This window comes from Drosophila biarmipes, unplaced genomic scaffold (assembly GCF_025231255.1).
Source record: "Drosophila biarmipes strain raj3 unplaced genomic scaffold, RU_DBia_V1.1 ptg000007l, whole genome shotgun sequence".
In the NCBI taxonomy this organism is placed as follows: Eukaryota; Metazoa; Arthropoda; class Insecta; order Diptera; family Drosophilidae; genus Drosophila; species Drosophila biarmipes.
Genome location: NW_026114528.1, coordinates 543511 through 569159, shown reverse-complemented (window position 1 = coordinate 569159; position 25649 = coordinate 543511).

Here is a 25649-nt window from a genome sequence, read left to right as displayed (position 1 = left end):
AAGTATTTTCGACTAAAATTTCAAATAGTACTGAGTATCAATTATGGCATGAAAGATTAGGTCACATAAGCGTAGGAAAATTTTTGGAAATAAAGCGAAATAGTCTTTTTTAAGATACTAATATTTAAGCAATATTGATATAAACCATGAATTATGTGAGGCTTGTATAAATAGCAAGCAATCTAGATTCAAATGTCAAAAATTTAAAAATAAGGAATATATTACACGACCTTTGTTTGTTGTCCATTCTGATGTTTGTGGCCCAATAACACCCTCCACCATTGATACTAAACACTATTATGTAGTTTTTATTGATCAGTATACACATTACTGTGTAACCTATTTAATAACTCATAAGTCGGATGTGTATTTCTGTTTTAAGGACTTTGTAGCGAAGAGCGAGGCTCACTTTAATTTAAAAATTGTGAATTTATATATCGATAATGGAAGGGAATATCTGTCTAATGAAATGCGTGATTTCTGTATCGAAAAAGGCATCAGCTATCATTTAACGGTTCCTCATACTCCAGAGTTGAATGGTGTATCAGAACGGATGATCCGAACAATCACCGAAAAGGCTCGATCTATGATCAATGGTGCTAAACTCAATAAGCATTTTTGGGGTGAGGCTGTTTTAACAGCAACTTATTTAATTAACAGGTCCTTAAGTAGAGCATTGCAAAAAATCAATAAAACACCATTTGAGATGTGGCATAACAAAAAGCCAACGTTAAAATATCTGAAGATTTTTGGTTCGACGGTATATGCATTGAATAAAGTACAAAAAAGAAAGTTTGACGAAAAGTCAATAAAAGCTATACTTGTTGGATATGAACCAAATGGTTATAAACTATGGAATGAGGAATCGAGGAAATTTATGACAGCAAGAGATGTTGTGGTGGATGAAATAAACATGCTAAAACCAAGCGTTTTACATGGAAAAGATTCGGATGTTCAAAGTAATACTGTTGAACAAAATAATGAATCTTTAACTAAAGAAAATGAAGAGTTGGATTTTCTTTTAGTGGAAAAAAATGAATCTGTTGATTCTGAATTAAATGAACAACTCAATGAAAATTCCACATATCTTGATAATGCCGATCCAGTCGTTGAAACTGGTGATAAATTAAAAGAAAATGAAGAGGAAGAAGAAATCAGACGTAGTGAAAGAATTAAAAATAAACCCAAATTATCATATCGATTTTTAGAAAGATGTCTATTGAATACTCAAATATGCTTAAATGATATTCCTAATACCTTTGATGAGATTAAGTTTCGTGAGGACAGATCTTTCTGGGAGAATGCTATACAAGATGAACTTAAGTCTCATTTTCAAAATAATACCTGGACTTTAGTGCATAAGCCAGATAATAAGAACATAGTTGATTGCAAATGGGTATTTAGTATTAAACAAGATGAATTTGGGAACTTAGTAAAGTACAAAGCATATATATGACTGATTACGATGAGACATTTGCACCAGTTGCACGAGTATCCAGTTTTAGATTTTTGTTGGCCCTTTCAAATCAACATAATTTAATTGTTCATCATATGGATGTAAAAACTGCGTTTTTAAATGGAACTCTAAAAGATGAAATCTACATGAATGTTCCAAAAGGCCTGAATCAGTCTTATGAGAATAAATATTTAAGCTTAATAAAGCTATATATGGCCTTAAGCAAGCTGCTAGATGTTGGTTCGAAGTTTTTGAAAGTGTGTTGAAGGATGTTGGATTTCAAAACTTAGGAGTTGATCGGTGTATTAATATTCTGAATAAGGGAGATATTTCGAGAAATATATATATCCTGTTATATGTGGATGATATAGTAATTGCAACAAACAAATCAGATACAATGTCAGTTTTTAAATCTTACCTTCATGATAAGTTTCAAATGACCGATTTACGGGAAATTATACTCTTTATTGGCATAAAAATTGACAGAACCGATGGAGAGATTTGTCTTAGTCAGTCGTCATATATTCAGAATGTATTGAGAACATTTAATATGGAAGATTGTAATTCAGTTAGTATTCCCCTCCCAAACAAGTTGGACTATACGGCTCTGCAATCAGAAGAACTATGTGATGCACCTTGTAGAAATTTAATTGGTTGTTTGATGTACATAATGTTATGTACACGGCCTGACTTAAGTACTTCAATAAGTATTCTAAGCAGATATACAAACAACAACAATAAGGAACTATGGCAAAACCTTAAAAGAGTTCTTAGATATCTGAAGGGAACTGTTAATCTCAGGCTTAGATTCAAGAAAGAAACTAGTTTTAATAATATTCTTACAGGATATGTAGATTCAGATTGGGCTGGGAATGAAACTGATAGAAGAAGTACCACAGGGTATTTATTTAAAATGTTTGAAAGTTGTTTAATTTCCTGGAGTACCATGAAACAAAAGTCAGTTGCTGCTTCATCTACTGAAGCTGAATACATGGCCTTATTTGAAGGTGTAAGAGAAGCTCTTTGGCTTAAATCACTAATAAATGAGATTAACCTAAAATTAAATGGTCCTATAGAGATTTTTGAAGATAATCAAGGTTGTATAAGTATTGCAAATAACCCTACTTGCCATAAGAGAACTAAGCACATAGACATTAAATATCATTTTACAAGACAGCAAATTGAAAAGAAACTAATTTGTGTAAAGTATATTCCCACAGATTTGCAACTAGCTGATATACTGACGAAGCCATTACCAACTGCGCGGTTTATTTCCCTGAGAAGCCAGCTGGAACTTTCAGAATAAAAAAACTACGAATTATGGGAATGATTGCTGAAAATGCATCGCCTTTAGAAGCCATATGTGAAATGGATCTCTTTTTTTATGTTATTAATTTTAATTTCTCATACCTACTAAGCCTTAAGTAATTGAATCGAATTCATATACTTGATTATTTTTCCAAAATGGATCTCATGAAGTACTTGTCATTAATTTTATCTTAATTAATTGAATTAAGTTTATGAACTGTTTAATTTCATTTATGTAAAAACCCTACTAATGTTAATTTGATTTTTGATCTAGTTGGGTTTTACTGGGTTTTCCCCAACTCCAGTAGCAAATGCTAGATCTAAAAAGAATTGAACCCCCAGAATAAGAATTAAAAAAAAAAATGAAGATATAAATAAAAATTAAAGCACAAACTCATGTCAAGAATCGAAGTGATAATCAATGTAACTTTTGAGGCGGCGTGTTGAAATTTGCATCTTCAAATATGCAAAAGTCACATTATTAATTATGTACACCAAAATGTGTTCGTTGTTGTCTTGACATCTATCACGCCTGTTCGTTGATCTCTTGACCTATCGATATTCTCGTTCACTTCCTTTCTGGCATTGAGAGCGTGTGGTACACCTAAAATCTAATTGGGCGTTATTATTTATTCATTGGTGGTTGTCTGGTTAATACTTAATTGTATTATTTCTTTATTATTAAATTACAATAGGTTATGGGCCCATCCACAGTTACAATGAATAAATGGTAACGCTTTGATTGTTACAATATAAAAGTGTATAAAAGTGAAAAAAGTTTAAAAGTGTGTGTGTGCATACGAATATGCAATTCTGCAAATGTACATACGGAATGTACATGAACAACAAGGAGTGATCACCAAATAATAAAGGGAATCTTTAAAAGAATTAAATAATTTATTTTTTTTTATTATATATTTCCACAGCAAAAAGCACACATACATTTAACCAATTCGCCGAGATCGTTCTAGAGACGCTTCGACGAATTTGCCGCAAATCTCCGCGTGGTGCCAAGACGGAGTTACCAGACAGTGCTTCTGTTAAGAAAAATTGTGGCTGTGATAAAGTTGCTGATTTAATTGTTCATCATATGGATGTAAAAACTGCGTTTTTAAATGGAACTCTAAAAGATGAAATCTACATGAATGTTCCAAAAGGCCTGAATCAGTCTTATGAGAATAAAGTATGTAAGCTTAATAAAGCTATATATGGCCTTAAGCAAGCTGCTAGATGTTGGTTCGAAGTTTTTGAAAGTGTGTTGAAGGATGTTGGATTTCAAAACTTAGGAGTTGATCGGTGTATTAATATTCTGAATAAGGGAGATATTTCGAGAAATATATATATCCTGTTATATGTGGATGATATAGTAATTGCAACAAACAAATCAGATACAATGTCAGAATTTAAATCTCACCTTCATGATAAGTTTCAAATGACCGATTTACGGGAAATTATACACTTTATTGGCATAAAAATTGACAGAACCGATGGAGAGATTTGTCTTAGTCAGTGGTCATATATTCAGAATGTATTGAGAACATTTAATATGGAAGATTGTAATTCAGTTAGTATTCCCCTCCCAAACAAGTTGGACTATACGGCTCTGCAATCAGAAGAACTATGTGATGCACCTTGTAGAAATTTAATTGGTTGTTTGATGTACATAATGTTATGTACACGGCCTGACTTAAGTACTTCAATAAGTATTCTAAGCAGATATACAAACAACAACAATAAGGAACTATGGCAAAACCTTAAAAGAGTTCTTAGATATCTGAAGGGAACTGTTAATCTCAAGCTTAGATTCAAGAAAGAAACTAGTTTTAATAATATTCTTACAGGATATGTAGATTCAGATTGGGCTGGGAATGAAACTGATAGAAGAAGTACCACAGGGTATTTATTTAAAATGTTTGAAAGTTGTTTAATTTCCTGGAGTACCATGAAACAAAAGTCAGTTGCTGCTTCATCTACTGAAGCTGAATACATGGCCTTATTTGAAGGTGTAAGAGAAGCTCTTTGGCTTAAATCACTAATAAATGAGATTAACCTAAAATTAAATGGTCCTATAGAGATTTTTGAAGATAATCAAGGTTGTATAAGTATTGCAAATAACCCTACTTGCCATAAGAGAACTAAGCACATAGACATTAAATATCATTTTACAAGAGAGCAAATTGAAAAGAAACTAATTTGTGTAAAGTATATTCCCACAGATTTGCAACTAGCTGATATACTGACGAAGCCATTACCAACTGCGCGGTTTATTTCCCTGAGAAGCCAGCTGGAACTTTCAGAATAAATAAACTACGAATTATGGGAATGATTGCTGAAAATTCATCGCCTTTAGAAGCCATATGTGAAATGGATCTCTTTTTTTATGTTATTAATTTTAATTTCTCATACCTACTAAGCCTTAAGTAATTGAATCGAATTCATATACTTGATTATTTTTCCAAAATGGATCTCATGAAGTACTTGTCATTAATTTTATCTTAATTAATTGAATTAAGTTTATGAACTGTTTAATTTCATTTATGTAAAAACCCTACTAATGTTAATTTGATTTTTGATCTAGTTGGGTTTTTCCCCAACTCCAGTAGCAAATGCTAGATCTAAAAAGAATTGAACCCCCAGAATAAGAATTAAAAAAAAAAATGAAGATATAAATAAAAATTAAAGCACAAACTCATGTCAGGAATCGAAGTGATAATCAATGTAACTTTTGAGGCGGCGTGTTGAAATTTGCATCTTCAAATATGCAAAAGTCACATTATTAATTATGCAAACCAAAATGTGTTCGTTGTTGTCTTGACATCTATCACGCCTGTTCGTTGATCTCTTGACCTATCGATATTCTCGTTCACTTCCTTTCTGGCATTGAGAGCGTGTGGTACACCTAAAATCTAATTGGGCGTTATTATTTATTCATTGGTGGTTGTCTGGTTAATACTTAATTGTATTATTTCTTTATTATTAAATTACAATAGGTTATGGGCCCATCCACAGTTACAATGAATAAATGGTAACGCTTTGATTGTTACAATATAAAAGTGTATAAAAGTGAAAAAAGTTTAAAAGTGTGTGTGTGCATACGAATATGCAATTCTGCAAATGTACATACGGAATGTACATGAACAACAAGGAGTGATCACTAAATAATAAAGGGAATCTTTAAAAGAATTAAATAATTTATTTTTTTTTATTATATATTTCCACAGCAAAAAGCACACATACATTTAACCAATTCGCCGAGATCGTTCTAGAGACGCTTCGACGAATTTGCCGCAAATCTCCGCGTGGTGCCAAGACGGAGTTAACAGACAGTGCTTCTGTTAAGAAAAATTGTGGCTGTGATAAAGTTGCTGGAAATTGTTGCTGTGAAAAGTTGCTGTAAGTTGTTGCTGTGAAAAGTGGCTAGAAATTGTTGCCTTAAAAGATTGCTGGAGACTGTTTCTGAGGAGTGTTGCTAGTTTTTTTTTTGATTTGCTGTTGGGTTTTAGAATCACAATGGATAAAGGGAAAAGGAATATCAAACCGTTTGATGGTGATAAATATTCAATTTGGAAGTTTAGAATGAGAGCGTTGTTAGAAGAGCATGATCTTCTGAAGGTTATAGATGAAACGCATGAAGAAATGACTGATGAGATAAAAAAGGCTGAACGAAATGCAAAAGGTTTAATAATAGAATACTTAAGTGATGTGTTTCTATCTTTCACTAATAGTGGGAGCACTGCTAAACAGATTTTTGCAAACTTAGATGCAATTTACGAGAGAAGAAGCTTGGCATCACAACTATCTCTGCGAAAGAAACTTTTAGCCATGAAATTAAAAGGTGACACTTCACTCATCAATCATTTTAATTCCTTCGACGATCTCATTACTGAACTTATCGCATCAGGTGCAAAATTAGATGGATAAAATATCCCATTTACTTCTAACTCTTCCACCTAATTATGATGGAGTTATAACGGCAATAGAGACTCTATCGGAAGATAATTTGACATTAGCCTTTGTTAAAACACGACTTCTTGACCAAGAAATAAAGCTTAAGAATATTAGTAAGGATAAGGATTCAAAGATATTAAATTTAAAAATAATCCAATGCAGAAGTTGAAGAAAAAAGTGTTCAAGCCAAGTTTCAAAACGAAACCAAAATGTTTTCATTGCGGTAAGCTAGGTCATTTAAAGAAGGATTGTTTCTTTTTGAAAGGGCAGCCAAATCAGAATCTGTAGCAACAACCCAACCAGAGCATAGTTTTGCCTTTATGTTGAGAAGTGAAACTTCCAACTCAAAGACAAACGAGGCTGAGTTTATACTTGACTCAGGAGCATCAGACCACCTAATAAATGACACAACATTGTTCTCCGAATATGATCATTTGGAATCAAATGTGCCCATCGAAATTGCCAAACGCGGAGAGTTTATCCACGCTACAGCCAAAGGAGTTGTGAATATTACCAGCTGCGGAAACCAAATCACCTTGCAAAACGTTTTGTATTGCAAGGATATTCCACACAACCTACTATCAATAAAGAAAATGCAGGATGCAGGCATGACCATTGAATTTAATCCTGGAGGTGTAAAAGCAACAAAGGATGGTAAATTGGCCTTTAATGGAATCTGTGAGTACAATGTACCTATTATAAAATTTCAATTAAACAGTAAAGTATTTTCGACTAAAATTTCAAATAGTACTGAGTATCAATTATGGCATGAAAGATTAGGTCACATAAGCGTAGGAAAATTTTTGGAAATAAAGCGAAATAGTCTTTTTTAAGATACTAATATTTAAGCAATATTGATATAAACCATGAATTATGTGAGGCTTGTATAAATAGCAAGCAATCTAGATTCAAATGTCAAAAATTTAAAAATAAGGAATATATTACACGACCTTTGTTTGTTGTCCATTCTGATGTTTGTGGCCCAATAACACCCTCCACCATTGATACTAAACACTATTATGTAGTTTTTATTGATCAGTATACACATTACTGTGTAACCTATTTAATAACTCATAAGTCGGATGTGTATTTCTGTTTTAAGGACTTTGTAGCGAAGAGCGAGGCTCACTTTAATTTAAAAATTGTGAATTTATATATCGATAATGGAAGGGAATATCTGTCTAATGAAATGCGTGATTTCTGTATCGAAAAAGGCATCAGCTATCATTTAACGGTTCCTCATACTCCAGAGTTGAATGGTGTATCAGAACGGATGATCCGAACAATCACCGAAAAGGCTCGATCTATGATCAATGGTGCTAAACTCAATAAGCATTTTTGGGGTGAGGCTGTTTTAACAGCAACTTATTTAATTAACAGGTCCTTAAGTAGAGCATTGCAAAAAATCAATAAAACACCATTTGAGATGTGGCATAACAAAAAGCCAACGTTAAAATATCTGAAGATTTTTGGTTCGACGGTATATGCATTGAATAAAGTACAAAAAAGAAAGTTTGACGAAAAGTCAATAAAAGCTATACTTGTTGGATATGAACCAAATGGTTATAAACTATGGAATGAGGAATCGAGGAAATTTATGACAGCAAGAGATGTTGTGGTGGATGAAATAAACATGCTAAAACCAAGCGTTTTACATGGAAAAGATTCGGATGTTCAAAGTAATACTGTTGAACAAAATAATGAATCTTTAACTAAAGAAAATGAAGAGTTGGATTTTCTTTTAGTGGAAAAAAATGAATCTGTTGATTCTGAATTAAATGAACAACTCAATGAAAATTCCACATATCTTGATAATGCCGATCCAGTCGTTGAAACTGGTGATAAATTAAAAGAAAATGAAGAGGAAGAAGAAATCAGACGTAGTGAAAGAATTAAAAATAAACCCAAATTATCATATCGATTTTTAGAAAGATGTCTATTGAATACTCAAATATGCTTAAATGATATTCCTAATACCTTTGATGAGATTAAGTTTCGTGAGGACAGATCTTTCTGGGAGAATGCTATACAAGATGAACTTAAGTCTCATTTTCAAAATAATACCTGGACTTTAGTGCATAAGCCAGATAATAAGAACATAGTTGATTGCAAATGGGTATTTAGTATTAAACAAGATGAATTTGGGAACTTAGTAAAGTACAAAGCATATATATGACTGATTACGATGAGACATTTGCACCAGTTGCACGAGTATCCAGTTTTAGATTTTTGTTGGCCCTTTCAAATCAACATAATTTAATTGTTCATCATATGGATGTAAAAACTGCGTTTTTAAATGGAACTCTAAAAGATGAAATCTACATGAATGTTCCAAAAGGCCTGAATCAGTCTTATGAGAATAAATATTTAAGCTTAATAAAGCTATATATGGCCTTAAGCAAGCTGCTAGATGTTGGTTCGAAGTTTTTGAAAGTGTGTTGAAGGATGTTGGATTTCAAAACTTAGGAGTTGATCGGTGTATTAATATTCTGAATAAGGGAGATATTTCGAGAAATATATATATCCTGTTATATGTGGATGATATAGTAATTGCAACAAACAAATCAGATACAATGTCAGTTTTTAAATCTTACCTTCATGATAAGTTTCAAATGACCGATTTACGGGAAATTATACTCTTTATTGGCATAAAAATTGACAGAACCGATGGAGAGATTTGTCTTAGTCAGTCGTCATATATTCAGAATGTATTGAGAACATTTAATATGGAAGATTGTAATTCAGTTAGTATTCCCCTCCCAAACAAGTTGGACTATACGGCTCTGCAATCAGAAGAACTATGTGATGCACCTTGTAGAAATTTAATTGGTTGTTTGATGTACATAATGTTATGTACACGGCCTGACTTAAGTACTTCAATAAGTATTCTAAGCAGATATACAAACAACAACAATAAGGAACTATGGCAAAACCTTAAAAGAGTTCTTAGATATCTGAAGGGAACTGTTAATCTCAGGCTTAGATTCAAGAAAGAAACTAATTTTAATAATATTCTTACAGGATATGTAGATTCAGATTGGGCTGCGAATGAAACTGATAGAAGAAGTACCACAGGGTATTTATTTAAAATGTTTGAAAGTTGTTTAATTTTCTGGAGTACCATGAAACAAAAGTCAGTTGCTGCTTCATCTACTGAAGCTGAATACATGGCCTTATTTGAAGGTGTAAGAGAAGCTCTTTGGCTTAAATCACTAATAAATGAGATTAACCTAAAATTAAATGGTCCTATAGAGATTTTTGAAGATAATCAAGGTTGTATAAGTATTGCAAATAACCCTACTTGCCATAAGAGAACTAAGCACATAGACATTAAATATCATTTTACAAGAGAGCAAATTGAAAAGAAACTAATTTGTGTAAAGTATATTCCCACAGATTTGCAACTAGCTGATATACTGACGAAGCCATTACCAACTGCGCGGTTTATTTCCCTGAGAAGCCAGCTGGAACTTTCAGAATAAATAAACTACGAATTATGGGAATGATTGCTGAAAATTCATCGCCTTTAGAAGCCATATGTGAAATGGATCTCTTTTTTTATGTTATTAATTTTAATTTCTCATACCTACTAAGCCTTAAGTAATTGAATCGAATTCATATACTTGATTATTTTTCCAAAATGGATCTCATGAAGTACTTGTCATTAATTTTATCTTAATTAATTGAATTAAGTTTATGAACTGTTTAATTTCATTTATGTAAAAACCCTACTAATGTTAATTTGATTTTTGATCTAGTTGGGTTTTACTGGGTTTTTCCCAACTCCAGTAGCAAATGCTAGATCTAAAAAGAATTGAACCCCCAGAATAAAAATATAAAAAAAATGAAGATATAAATAAAAATTAAAGCACAAACTCATGTCAAGAATCGAAGTGATAATCAATGTAACTTTTGAGGCGGCGTGTTGAAATTTGCATCTTCAAATATACAAAAGTCACATTATTAATTATGCACACCAAAATGTGTTCGTTGTTGTCTTGACATCTATCACGCCTGTTCGTTGATCTCTTGACCTATCGATATTCTCGTTCACTTCCTTTCTGGCATTGAGAGCGTGTGGTACACCTAAAATCTAATTGGGCGTTATTATTTATTCATTGGTGGTTGTCTGGTTAATACTTAATTGTATTATTTCTTTATTATTAAATTACAATAGGTTATGGGCCCATCCACAGTTACAATGAATAAATGGTAACGCTTTGATTGTTACAATATAAAAGTGTATAAAAGTGAAAAAAGTTTAAAAGTGTGTGTGTGCATACGAATATGCAATTCTGCAAATGTACATACGGAATGTACATGAACAACAAGGAGTGGTCACTAAATAATAAAGGGAATCTTTAAAAGAATTAAATAATTTATTTTTTTTTATTATATATTTCCACAGCAAAAAGCACACACACATTTAACCAATTCGCCGAGATCGTTCTAGAGACGCTTCGACGAATTTGCCGCAAATCTCCGCGTGGTGCCAAGACGGAGTTACCAGACAGTGCTTCTGTTAAGAAAAATTGTGGCTGTGATAAAGTTGCTGATTTAATTGTTCATCATATGGATGTAAAAACTGCGTTTTTAAATGGAACTCTAAAAAATGAAATCTACATGAATGTTCCAAAAAGCCAGAATCAGTCTTATGAGAATAAAGTATGTAAGCTTAATAAAGCTATATATGGCCTTAAGCAAGCTGCTAGATGTTGGTAGGAAGTTTTTGAAAGTGTGTTGAAGGATGTTGGATTTCAAAACTTAGGAGTTGATTGGTGTATTTATATTCTGGATAAGGGAGATATTTCGAGAAATATATATATCCTGTTATATGTGGATGATATAGTAATTGCAACAAACAAATCAGATACAATGTCAGAATTTAAATCTTACCTTCATGATAAGTTTCAAATGACCGATTTACGGGAAATTAGACACTTTATTGGCATAAAAATTGACAGAACCGATGGAGAGATTTGTCTTAGTCAGTCGTCATATATTCAGAATGTATTGAGAAAATTTAATATGGAAGATTGTAATTTAGTTAGTACTCCCCTCCCAAACAAGTTGGACCATACGGCTCTGCAATCAAAAGAACTATGTGATGCATCTTGTAGAAATTTAATTGGTTGTTTGATGTACATAATGTTATGTACACGGCCTGACTTAAGTACTTCAATAAGTATTCTAAGCAGATATACAAACAACAACAATAAGGAACTATGGCAAAACCTTAAAAGAGTTCTTAGATATCTGAAGGGAACTGTTAATCTCAAGCTTAGATTCAAGAAAGAAACTAATTTTAATAATATATGTAGATAGGATATGTAGATTCAGATTGGGCTGGGAATGAAACTGATAGAAGAAGTACCACAGGGTATTTATTTAAAATGTTTGAAAGTTGTTTAATTTTCTGGAGTACCATGAAACAAAAGTCAGTTGCTGCTTCATCTACTGAAGCTGAATACATGGCCTTATTTGAAGGTGTAAGAGAAGCTCTTTGGCTTAAATCACTAATAAATGAGATTAACCTAAAATTAAATGGTCCTATAGAGATTTTTGAAGATAATCAAGGTTGTATAAGTATTGCAAATAACCCTACTTGCCATAAGAGAACTAAGCACATAGACATTAAATATCATTTTACAAGAGAGCAAATTGAAAAGAAACTAATTTGTGTAAAGTATATTCCCACAGATTTGCAACTAGCTGATATACTGACGAAGCCATTACCAACTGCGCGGTTTATTTCCCTGAGAAGCCAGCTGGAACTTTCAGAATAAATAAACTACGAATTATGGGAATGATTGCTGAAAATTCATCGCCTTTAGAAGGCATATGTGAAATGGATCTCTTTTTTTATGTTATTAATTTTAATTTCTCATACCTACTAAACCTTAAGTAATTGAATCGAATACATATACTTGATTATTTTTCCAAAATGGATCTCAAGAAGTACTTGTCATTAATTTTATCTTAATTAATTGAATTAAGTTTATGAACTGTTTAATTTCATTTATGTAAAAACCCTACTAATGTTAATTTGATTTTTGATCTAGTTGGGTTTTACTGGGTTTTTCCCCAACTCCAGTAGCAAATGCTAGATCTAAAAAGAATTGAACCCCCAGAATAAGAATTAAAAAAAAAAATGAAGATATAAATAAAAATTAAAGCACAAACTCATGTCAAGAATCGAAGTGATAATCAATGTAACTTTTGAGGCGGCGTGTTGAAATTTGCATCTTCAAATATGCAAAAGTCACATTATTAATTATGCACACCAAAATGTGTTCGTTGTTGTCTTGACATCTATCACGCCTGTTCGTTGATCTCTTGACCTATCGATATTCTCGTTCACTTCCTTTCTGGCATTGAGAGCGTGTGGTACACCTAAAATCTAATTGGGCATTATTATTTATTCATTGGTGGTTGTCTGGTTAATATTTAATTGTATTATTTCTTTATTATTAAATTACAATAATAAGATATATCGATTCGATTAGATTTTTAAATTCTAGTTTAGAAAAACTATCAAGCTACACGGAGGACAAAGATTTTAAAATTCTAAGTATTAAATTTCAGGCAGAAAAATTTAAGCAAATGCGTAGGAAGGGTGTTTTCCCTTACGACTATTTAGATAGTTTTGAAAAATTTGAGGATACCCAGCTTCCTGACATTGATAGTTTCTACAAACTGTAATACTATAAAAGATTATATAAAACTTTATTTAGAAAGTGATGCTTTAATTTAGACCGATGTTTTCGAAAATTTTAGAAAAATTTTTCAGAACATTTATAAGCTTGACCCTATTAACTATGTTATAGCACCGTCAATATCTTGGGATGCTATGCTCAAGTATACTACTGTAAATTTAGAACTTATTAGTGACGGGGACATGTACAACTTTTTAAAAAGAGCGATAAGGGGTGGGTTAACTCAATGTACTTAAAGAATGATCAATAAGAATCTTTCCATTACAAAAATATTTCTGCTGAGGGAAATGTAGGATATATATTAGAAGTGGATTTAGAATATCCTACTGATCGACATGACTCGCATAACTACTTGCCTTTCTGTCCAGAAAACAAAGTTCCTCCAGGAGGCAAGCAGAAAAAACTAATAGCTGATTTATCGAATAAAAGCGAATACATTATCCACTTAAAACAGCTTCAACTTTGAATACAGCATGGTTTAATTGTAAAAAAATACATTGGGTTTTGTCTTTTACACAATCATGCTGGTTAAAGCCCTATATTGATTTAAACACTGATCAAAAAAAAAAGCCGAAAATGACTTTGATAAAAAATTTTTTTAAGTTAATGAATAATGCAGTATACGGCAAAACAATGGAAAATGTCGCCAAGCGTAGAAATATAGTATTAGTAAAACATTATAAATCAAGACAAAATTCGCCAGGCTTCAGGCAACGCATAGCTAGACATGACTTCCATAGCGTTGAGATATTTGGGACAGATCTTGCAGCGATTGAATCAACACCATCAAAAATTATGTATGATAAGCCAATATACATAGGAGTTGCTGTTTTAGAACTATCTAAAGGGTTAATGTATGAATTTTATTATAATTTTCTATTACTTAAAAGTCCTTCTTCGAAAATAATTTATATGGATACAGATTCATTTATTTTATCTTCAGAGGAAAACTTTTACGAAACTATAAAAGAAAATCCTGAACGATTTGATACCTCAAATTATAAACTAGAAAACCAATTTAATATAGTTCAAGCTAATAATAGGGAACCTGGCAAAATGAAGGATGAACAAGCAGGTAGGGTTATGACTTCTTTTGCTGGACTTAAGGGTAAGGCATATTCTTGTTTAGTTGATAAGGAAGGAAACGAAAACGAATATATAAAAAAAATTAAAGGAGTTAAGAAATCAGTTATTAAAAAACTGAATCATGAAGATTATATAGAATGTATAAAATATAAAAAAACATTTTATGGATCCCAGCGAGTTATTCGAAGTAGGTCGCACATCCTCTATAAATAAATAAATAAGTCTTAATTATAAGGATGATAAGAGATATATTTTACCAGATAATTGTAATACATTGGCTCATGGTCATTATAATATTGAAGATATATTAAGTAGTCAAAATTAAACCCGTTATTAAATAAATGTTTATATGTTTATATTATAAGAATAAAAATTTGTAAATAAATAGATAAAAAATTAAACTTTTTATTGTTGCGTTTTATTACTTTAGCAGGTCATTTACAGATATCCATGAGTTGTGGCTGGAATCGAAACCGCTCCATTTTACAAAAACTTGATTATTTTTCCTTTTTAGTATTTTCTCTACTAGGAAAGCATTTTTGTATTTCACTTTTTGAAGTTTCTCTTCATAAAATGACCCATTAATAGGGGTACCCATATAATCTTGCATTTCATATGTTACGGGGTATGTCGAATTGACTTTTAAAACTTTAAAAACTTCTGTGGTTCAATTAGGTTCGTATCCCTTCATAAATGTTCCCTTGTATTTACTTATTCTAACAAAATCACCTACTAAAAATTTATTTTTTGGAAATATTTTTGGTATATTATATACCGATTTTAAAATAAACTCTTCATTTTTCGTGCAGACATCTATAGGCTTCATTTTAATTGTTCGGTGATATGAATTATTGTATTGATTTACGAGATAATTGATGTTATGAATCCACTTATATTTACCCTGCATACTAAACATTTTCCACATACGATTTTTTAATGTTCTATTAAGCGTTCACATATAGAAGCCTTGAGATGCGTATAAGTATGATAATGATTTATATCAAATTTATCCATTAATTTCCTAAAAGTGGAATTAAAAAATTGTTTCCCTTGATCTGACTGAATATTCTTGGGTGAACTTTTACTCCTTTTAAAAACAGATTTCATTGCCTCTGCTACATCCAAGGCAGACTTTGACTTAACTGCCTCGGCGTATGCATACTTGGAGAACGTGTCAATAACGGTCAGTAAATATCTAAAACCCTTTTTTTCTTTCCAAAATGGTATCATTTCAACTAAATCAATTTGCCATGTGTCATTTATCCCTTTTTGAACGAACTTTCGCAGTATGAAGTTTTTTCGCGCTGCCTTATGAATTTCATCGACAACTTGTTGTTTGCTCGTCTTAAGGTGTTGATTTATTAGTGTTATTTTTTATTTGATGACGATGGTTGCTTAGTCAATAATGCTTGCTTATATAGAAGAACATCCCTTTTTATTTCTGAACGCATCTTTTTTGAAATTTCAAAACATAATCGTGTTAAATCAATTTGCACATCCTTATCATAGGTACCTTCTAAATCAGATAGTTGAATATCAAATTTTTGTAAAGATACACACTTAGGAATAATATGATTATTGTAAAGATATATTACTTGCTGTCGTAATATGGAGTTCCAACATAAAAATGTAGTAAAAAATATGCCTAGTCTTAGTAATGATCTCCAGGACTCAGAATCAAACTCAATTTTGTTACCATACTGATTAATCACAAAAACGTACTGATTATCTGATTTCCTAAATCTAAAGTTGCATTTTATGGAGTGCAAGCACGGATGATCAATAATTGTATAAGGCATCAAGAAGTCATACTGGTCCAGTTTCAACTGAATAAATTCCTTATACGTAAGCAGTTGCATCCATTCGCCTTTGTCAAATCCTATGAAATTATTTTTACTTTGCTGCATCCAAACCATCGTCAAAAATTTTCGAGTAGTTGACAGACCACATTTCAATTTTAAGTTATGAACAACATAATACTCGAATCCAAAAATGACTTCGTGGTCTTGTTTCTTTTGAGAAGTTTTATTTCTTTTAGCTACACACATGTCCATCAGGTAAGAATACTTTAAATAAACTGTAAATATATTCTAGTCTTACCGGTATATAAAGGAGAAGCCCTAGCAAGCACACTCTCAGTTGATTAAAAAATCTCAACCAATGATGAACACAGTCGATCGTAATTCAAGCAATATAGTAGATTTTCAGAATGTACTTGGTAACAACAAACAAGTTTTCATTATGTTTATGCCTGCTGGAACTGTTATACCTAATTTTTTCCATTTCAAACCGCTATATAACATAAAAGAATTGGATTCTCTTAAGCAGCAGCACCTTAACCAGCAGAACATAAACGGATTGGATTGGTCAGCTGGAGATATTCCATACACAAGTCTTGAAGAAATACTCACACCACTCAATAAGTATCACACAGTTCTTGTTCGTGATGGAATTAAAAAGAATTTTTTAATTAAGTATTTATCAACAAACATTATCGATATAGATATCGGAAGAAGCTTAACTCAACTACCCAATTTTGGATTCTCTTAAGCAGCAGCACCTTAACCAGCAGAACATAAACGGATTGGATTGGTCAGCTGGAGATATTCCATACACAAGTCTTGAAGAAATACTCACACCACTCAATAAGTATCACACAGTTCTTGTTCGTGATGGAATTAAAAAGAATTTTTTAATTAAGTATTTATCAACAAACATTATCGATACCCAATTTTTTTCGAATTGTAGAATACACAAGAAAAAACTTTCACTTCGATGTTCATTAAATAATTTATTTAAGCTGTTTGTATTCTTAGAAAACACCAATTATGAAATATATAGTAATGGTGCACATGTGTTTAAAATTTAGTAAAAATAAATTCATGGTCCTATCAGGTTGTCTCTTATTATGGATTCTTTTAAGAGATTTTTTGGATATGATCCCCGTAAAAATGGATAAACGCAACTTATTTATTGTAATTATTGCGGATCTGATACTCGTTTCGAGAAGAACTGCTCCAAGAAACGCGATCAAGAGAATATTAATAAAACCTAGTATAACTTAAAAACATTATATAAGCAATTAGTAATAATATAATATATTAAAATTCTTTCCGAATAAAATAAATTTTTTTAATAAAAAATGTTTACACAATTTGTACATCCTTTTACAATGCTTATTTGTGGACCCTGAGGATCGGGAAAAACAACCTTTAGAAAATCTAATCACCAAAAAGAATGATCTTTTTAATATTTCAATAGATCGAATTATTTGGTGTTATGCAGAGGAGAGTGCCAAGCCCAATTTCGAAAAGATTGAATATTTTAAAGGAGGTTCTGAAACAGTTGAAAATGAAACGAATGAACCAATTCTTTTAATATTGGATGACTTGATGATGGGAGCCTTTAATAAAAATGTGTGTGAGCTGTTTACAAAAGGATCACACCATAGGAATTTATCAGAAATAGTGGTAACTCAGAATATATTTCATAAATCTTCGCACACCAGAGATATTTCACTAAATACCAAATACATTGTTGCTTTAAAAAATCCTCCTGATAAGCTTCAATTTCAATGTTTAGCAAGACAAATTTACCCAGAAAACCCCACGGAGTTATTTAGAACATATAAAGAAGTAACGGTGCAACCTCACGGATATTTACTTATTGATCTCACTCAGGGCATTAACGATCTCTTAAGATTTAGATCTGACATTTTTAATTCAAAATATTCTGTGTGCTATTCAAATGAAAATGGTTTACAAAAAGAGCTTAAATCGCTTGAAAGCGAACAAACATTTATTGTATGTGCTCAAAAAAGCCGACAATAGACTACGTAAGGCAATTATAAGCAATAGTAATAGTGAACTGGTAAAAACAATAGTAGAGATTGTATTGAACACATTACACGGAAACCATAAAGTTACTAAATCCCATCTTAATGCTCTAAAAAAGTATAAAAATGCATTGCGCAACCTTTCGTGCCCAAAGCGTACATTAAACTCAAAGAGAAAAGTCCTTATTCAAAAAGGGGGATTTCTAATAACTTCATTGCTTTCTGGAATTTTTGGAAAACTATTAAAAAATGATTAAGAATAAACATAATTTAAGCAAAGTAATTTTAATGCATCCTAAAAGCTATCAGAAATTGATAAACAATGATAGAGGAAATGAATTAATAAATATAAAATTTTTACCAATATTAAATAACAACAAAATAAGTGATTTCGAAAAATGGATAAAAATTCGTCAAGAATTAAGTTACTATCAAAATAAAAAACGTAATAAATCATGGAATTTTCAAAATTAACAAAAAGCCACTGGGATTCAATTGTTTTGGTTGTAATAGGATTCGCTTTTTGTTCATTTTAAAAATTCCAATCACTCACGTCCGGAAAAATTTAAGTTTCCCGATTTACCACCTGAAAGTGATAATGAGGATTTTAGTTCAAATAAAAAAGAAAATGTTGTTTCAGATAAACGAAAAGTGAGTGATACCTCTTTTTTAGATAGTGAAACAGATAAAAAGAAAATATGATTAATGCGAAAGGTTAGAACAAAAATTCCAGTACAAACTGGTAAAAATAAATTAAATTGGATTTCGTATCATTAACTTCCATAAATATCAAATATGGGTTATTTAAATGAGATTTTTATCACATTGTTAAGTAATGACTCAATGAATGTATTTCCTGACAACGTAAAGTGTGCATTTACAAACATTGTTAACATTCCAGAAGACATGAACGATGATTGGGAAGTCGGTATTTCAGACATATATTTGAATAATTACATTAAATATACACCTAACCAAGATAAAAATGTCGTTGAAGAAACCGAGTTTGTTAGTCTTGTAAATGCTTAAACATTTAGGTATAAAAATGTATCCGCTCAAACGAATATTCCTGAAAATGGATTGACTTTTATTTACACTGACATAATAAAACCAAGGTCATTAGGTAGTAAAAGACCGCGATGTCTTCGTGTAATGCATTATAATGGAAAGGAAAGAAATATTCAATTTAAAAATATTGAATATTACCCTTTAGACATATGGTCGCCAAATGAAATCTCAATACTCATTACTGATTCCAATGGATATAAGGTACCATTTGAAACTTCAGCTGTTCCGATTTTTGTTACTCTTCCCTTTAGAAGAAGAAGAAGGTCAGAACTATAAATAATACATACCCAAATATTATTTATTTAGAACCAAAATAGTCAGTAAGTAAATCAGTGTGTGGTGGGGGCATAAGCAACATCGGAAGTCTTTACATATCTCCGCATATAGTGATATAAGGACGAGGAATCGGAAATTTTTTTATCGGTCTTATTAATTACATAAAGCCACTTTGTCTTTCGGGCATAACTGCTATAAAAAATAAGGTTGCTGAGACTGGTAAGGCTGTAATCAATGAATTTGGGAGAAAGCCTTTAAGAAATATAATTCAAGAACAAAGTAAAATCGCTTAACAAAATCTTTCAAATAAAGCAATTGATAAAATTACCCGTTTTCAAAGTGGAAGTGGAAAAAGAAATAAAAGGCTAGGTAATAGGAATCAACGACTTCATTATACATCTAAACGACCACGTAAACATACCCAAACGCAACATAAAAAAAAATCAACAAGAAACTTAAATATTAAAGATATTTTTTCTAAAACAAAATGAGTATGCATATCGAATGTATGAAAAGTGAATTAGATTTGTTTGCGGCACACCCCACGCATAGTTCTATTCTAAGAACTGAAGAAGTCTCATACAACCCAATTGCTTCTTTGGACGATGCCTCTTCAATCGAATTTGTTTGCTTGGGAAATGGTGAAACGTATCGAGATTTATCCAGTGTTTATTTACGACTTGTTGTGCAACTTAAAAAAAATGATAACAACAGCATTGAAGGAAATGCTGTTGGTGTTGTAAAAAATATTCTACATATACATTTATTTAAATAATATACTGGTATCGCAAAGTTCTAATAATTATCACTATAGAGCGTATTTGCAAACAATTTTAAACTATGGGAGTGACGCCTCTGAAAGTCACTAGGCCTGCCAAGGTTATTTTCCCAATAACAACAGGGAAATATGTTTATCCGGACTCGAATGAAACCCTTAAAAATATATTTCAAAATAGTAACAAGGTTGAGTTATTCGGAAAAGGTCATGGAGATATTTTCAATCAAAAAAAACTGCTTGTTAACAATGTTGATTTAAGAATCAATTTGAATATTGAAAAAACAGCGTTTTATTTAATGGAAACTGGTACTGAATCAAATTTAAAGATACTTGTAGCACAACTTTTCATGAACCACATAACAGTTAACCCAAGCATTTTATTGGCTCATCATCATGTTTTACAAACAAAAAATGCTCTGTACCCATTCAGCAAGGTTGAAGTCAAATCATTTACAATATATCCGGGCAACAATACACTGTCGATAGATAACGCAGTTATTGGTCAAATACCAAATTTTCTGGCCTTTTGTATGGTTAAGAACCGCTCATACTCAGGAAACCGAGGCTTAGACCCATTTCAATTTGAACATTTTAAAATTCAACGCTTTAACCTATTGGTTAACGGAGTTCTAGTTCCTTCCGAGGCTCTGGAGTTCGATTACTCGAACGCTGAAGAGGTTCAGAGCTCAAGAGGTTATAATAAGCTTTTTAGATCATGTGGAATTAAACATTACGATCTTGGACTACAAATTACCAATGCTACAATGTTTGATTCAAACAGTTTTATATTAGCCTTTGACTTAACTGCTGATCAATCAAATTCAACTAAATGTTCAAATTTAATCTCTCAAGGTACTATAAGAATCAAAGGAAAATTTTCGAAACCACTCGCTGAAGAAGTTACTTGCTTGGTATACTGTAAATACGATTCAATGATTGATACTGATAAGTATAGAAATATTCGTACGCTCTTTTAAAATGAATACTTTACAAATTGAACATTTTCTTTCTAAGCATTCAAAGACAAAATCTGTTTTTAAAGGAATTTTTCCTTCTGGTAGGTTACCAAAAACTATTTTAAAGTATCCCGCACTAATAATTGCGAATACCAACACTTCAGATCAACCTGGAACTCATTGCATTGCATTTTATGTTGATAGTCGTAGGTCAGCAGAATTTTTCGATTCATATGGTCAATATCCCCAGAAAAAAGAATTTTTAAAATTTTTAAAATCTAACGCTTATAAATTTTGTGTTAATAAGAAACAACTGCAGGGATATTTTTCTAACACTGGCGGACATTATTGTATGCTGTTCGGTCTTTTTAAAAGTAAAAAGAAAACACTTAATTTCTTTTTTAAAAAAATTCAAGAAAAGCGACTATTCATTTAATGATAAATTAATAATAAAAATGTTTAAGAACCATTTTAAAAAATAAAAAACATATATATATATTTAAGTAAAATTAATTCGTTTTATTTATGGTTTTGGAGCAATACGTTTTTTTAACATATAATATTTAATCATTAGACTAAGGGCTTCCTCTTTCAGTGCAGGCAGCATATGACACTGACATGTGTCTGGTCCAGATGAGGCATCATCGTCGCTCCAGGGACAAAGTTTATAATGGAATCCAAACTTCGAATGGATCAACTCTTTTTCCTCTAAATCCTCCAAAGTAGCTTTTAGGAACTCCATCCTTTGTAGGTGTTGCTCGAAAAGCATGCCTTCAAATTGCATCAAGAATAGTTCTATCTGTTGAGCGTACATTTTTAAGGAAAACTATTTCTTTTTAAGACTGATTTAAGACTGTTGTTGGATTTAAAAACTCAGCTCTTTATATTGAAGAATCTTATTTACTTTACTTATTTACTGATAAAAATTCAATTTGAGCACAACTAAATTTATTTCCCTTTCCCTTATATACCATATGAGTTATTCCATTCTCATTTAATTTCTTAAATGGTGTCTTTGTAGAAAATTTGTTCACATAACTTTTAGGTAGCAATATCCAAACATCTTTATCGTCCTTATCAGTTAAATACAGAGCTATTTTAGTTCCATATGGTGTCTTTTTCAGCTTACATCCAGTGATCTTATACTCAAATCCGATACATAGATTTTCAATTTTTGTGTAGCCAATCACAGGCTTCATGTCATTTAAGGTCTCTAAGAATTCCTATAAAATTCAACAAAATTAGGTGATAAAGTATTTACTTTTAATTTATATGCATACCATTTTTGATCAGCGTAAGATTGGATTCGTCGTGCACTAGTACCTAACTGTTGTATACTAATTCTTAAACCATAAATTACATGGTCTTTTATACTTGTCAAAAACTATACATTTCTATCAATTCATGTGGAGTAAATGAGATAACAATATGTCTTCATTATATGCACAAAAATACTTATTCAAACTATGTAATACTTGACAATAAAGTCAGAAATACATATCAGTATGTCTATCTCTTTTTATATTTATATATATCTTTCAATAGCGTTAAAATAAAGTTAGTATATATAACGTAAGAATTGTCCCTCAAATGCTATATAAGATACATTTTTCATAGAAAAGTCAGTTTATTTTTAAAAACATCGAAATGGTATAGTACCATTGCGAGTTGTGTTCAGAAACAAAATCCTTTACTACTCGCAGCGGTCTAAAAGCGCACACATTAAAAATACACAACTTCGCCTATCAGAAATCTAAGTCCTCCTTTTATTATTGTTATTTCTGTCCTAAAGTACGAAAAACTTGGTTGCGATACGACTTTAATATGCATCGTCTATTGGTTCACAACGCAGAGCTAAAAAGTATTTGTAAAGCAAAGAAAAATTGTTCAATAAATAAAAAACAATTATGAGCCCTAAATTTTAAAATAGTTTTTACTTTATTTTTCTTAAGTTAAAGTTAAATAATGGTTAGACGGTGGCGGTTGACGTCCCATAAGTTCTTTAAAGATGTGGTCGTCGTTAGGAAAAACCTCATCTACTGGCCTGGATAGGTCGTCGTCCACTTGAAATTCCTGTGCACTCTGAAATACATCTTAACCTTTTTCGTGTGTGATAAGGGATTCCAAGAAAGCCTGCGTAGTAGTCCCCAATGGAAACTGGCTCCACTCAAGAGACTCCAATCCTGGGTCCCTATTTTGGGTCGACGATGCAGCCGGTTGAAATACGCTTTGTAGAAGGCGATCAACCGAATCTTCTGCTTTGGAAACCTGCACAAGTTCCAGATCCGAGTTTTCGATTATTTCAAGATCAGAATCTTGCGTGGGTGGTAATTCCAGGTTGTCAATCTCAACCTCTTTTTCCGAATCGATAAATTCTACGGTTGGATCCATAGGTATGCAGTACTGAGGCATTTGAAGAACTGATCCTGAGCAATTTGAGTGGTGTCATTTTTATAGTCAAGAATGTTCACTTAACAGGTTGACATCTACAGGGAGTGCATACAGGCATGTTGTACTCCTAGAACCAATCCGATTGGTTCTCGAACATAAGGAGCAGCCCAATTCCCCAGTAGAATGGTTATTAGAAGGAAAACGAACACAAGGATTGATAACAAGTTACCGGGGGTGAACGTGGTGTAGGAGGGGTCTGGATGTAGGTAAATATCGAAGGTGTGCAACTTCGACATAGGTTAAGGAAAGGCAATCTGTTACCGGGGGTGAACGTGGTGTAGGAGGGGTCTGGATGTAGGTAAATATCGAAGGTGTGCAACTTCGACATAGGTTAAGGAAAGGCAATCTCTGTGTAAGCAAGATATGAATAAATGGTCAGTTAAAGTCGGGCCAGCATTGGCATAAGATGTCGCGATGCAACCATTCGAATTTCCTAAGCCTTAAGCTAAGAGTAGCTATTAAAAGCGGTTGCGGATGTTTGTTAGGCGGTTTTAAATGTATTTTGTATGAGTTGTTTTTATTTGCAAGCGTATACTCATCCCAGAATCAGTGTGTTTGGTATTCCACGGAACCCTCCCTTTTTATTGCATTTTAAATATTGTGACCCCTCGTTATCTTCTGAGAAAGTGAACGTGCGTACCCACGAACCCGAATCTCACCCTCTACCCTCGAGTCCTTGCTCATGACTGCTTGTGCGCGAAGGTGTGAAATTTTAATTTTGTGAGTTTTGTTCAAAATGTGCAGTTTTTATTTTAGAACAGAGAAAATTATACCAATTTTTTTTTTTAGTGAGGGGGTATACTATGTACGGTATCGGAGGTCATCGTCGCTTTTTGCCTTTTTCAGTCGAGTAGTGGGAATATACACACTGATTCTGGGATGAGTATACGCTTGCAATTAAAAACAACTTATACAAAATACATTTAAAACCGCCTAACAAACCTCCGCAACCGCTTTTAATAGCTACTCATGTGCTTTACCATCTGAATGATCTGTGCTGTAGAACGTGTATCCCCGTATTTGAAAGTTAAATTTGATGGCAAGATGTGGTTTTCGTTCAGAAATGAGTTATTTCAGGTTTATGCCGTAAGACACTGTTAGTTATTTGAAGACTAGGCATAGCTTATTTGGACTGCTGAGATGCAAGCATTTGTAACAAAATGTTTTGATTTTTCATAAGGGTTGGCATGGTGGTTTTCACAAAGGACATAAATTCCATTATATTTTGTTGCAAAGTGGTTATCATAATGGGTGTTTTTTAGAGGTATAGAACTTTAAGTTGGCATCACTGTTCAAGATGGCGACCGATTTAACAGCTGTCATGTGATTTATTCTCAGTTCGGTTTGGCAATTCATCATGAATAGACTCACGCCTGAACAACGCTTGCAAATAGTGCAATTTTATTTCGAAAGTAATGGTTCAGTGCGGAATACGTATCATTTACGTATAATTTCACGTTTTGGACCTGTAAATTGGCCTCCAAGATCTTGTGATTTAACACCGCTAGACTACTTTTTGTGGGGCTATTTAAAGTCATTGGTTTATGCGGATAGCCACAAACGCTTGACCATTTGGTCAAAGTTTGGGAAAAGTCATCGAAAATTGGACGTCCAGATTGGACTACATCCGAGCCAGACGTGGCGGTTATATATAAAATGTAATGCCACAAGATTATCTTTCGAATATAAAAAAAAATTCATGTCAATTGAATAATCCATCGTTGTTTTATTGCAAATTAAAGTTCTATACCTCTAAAAAAACATCCTTTAG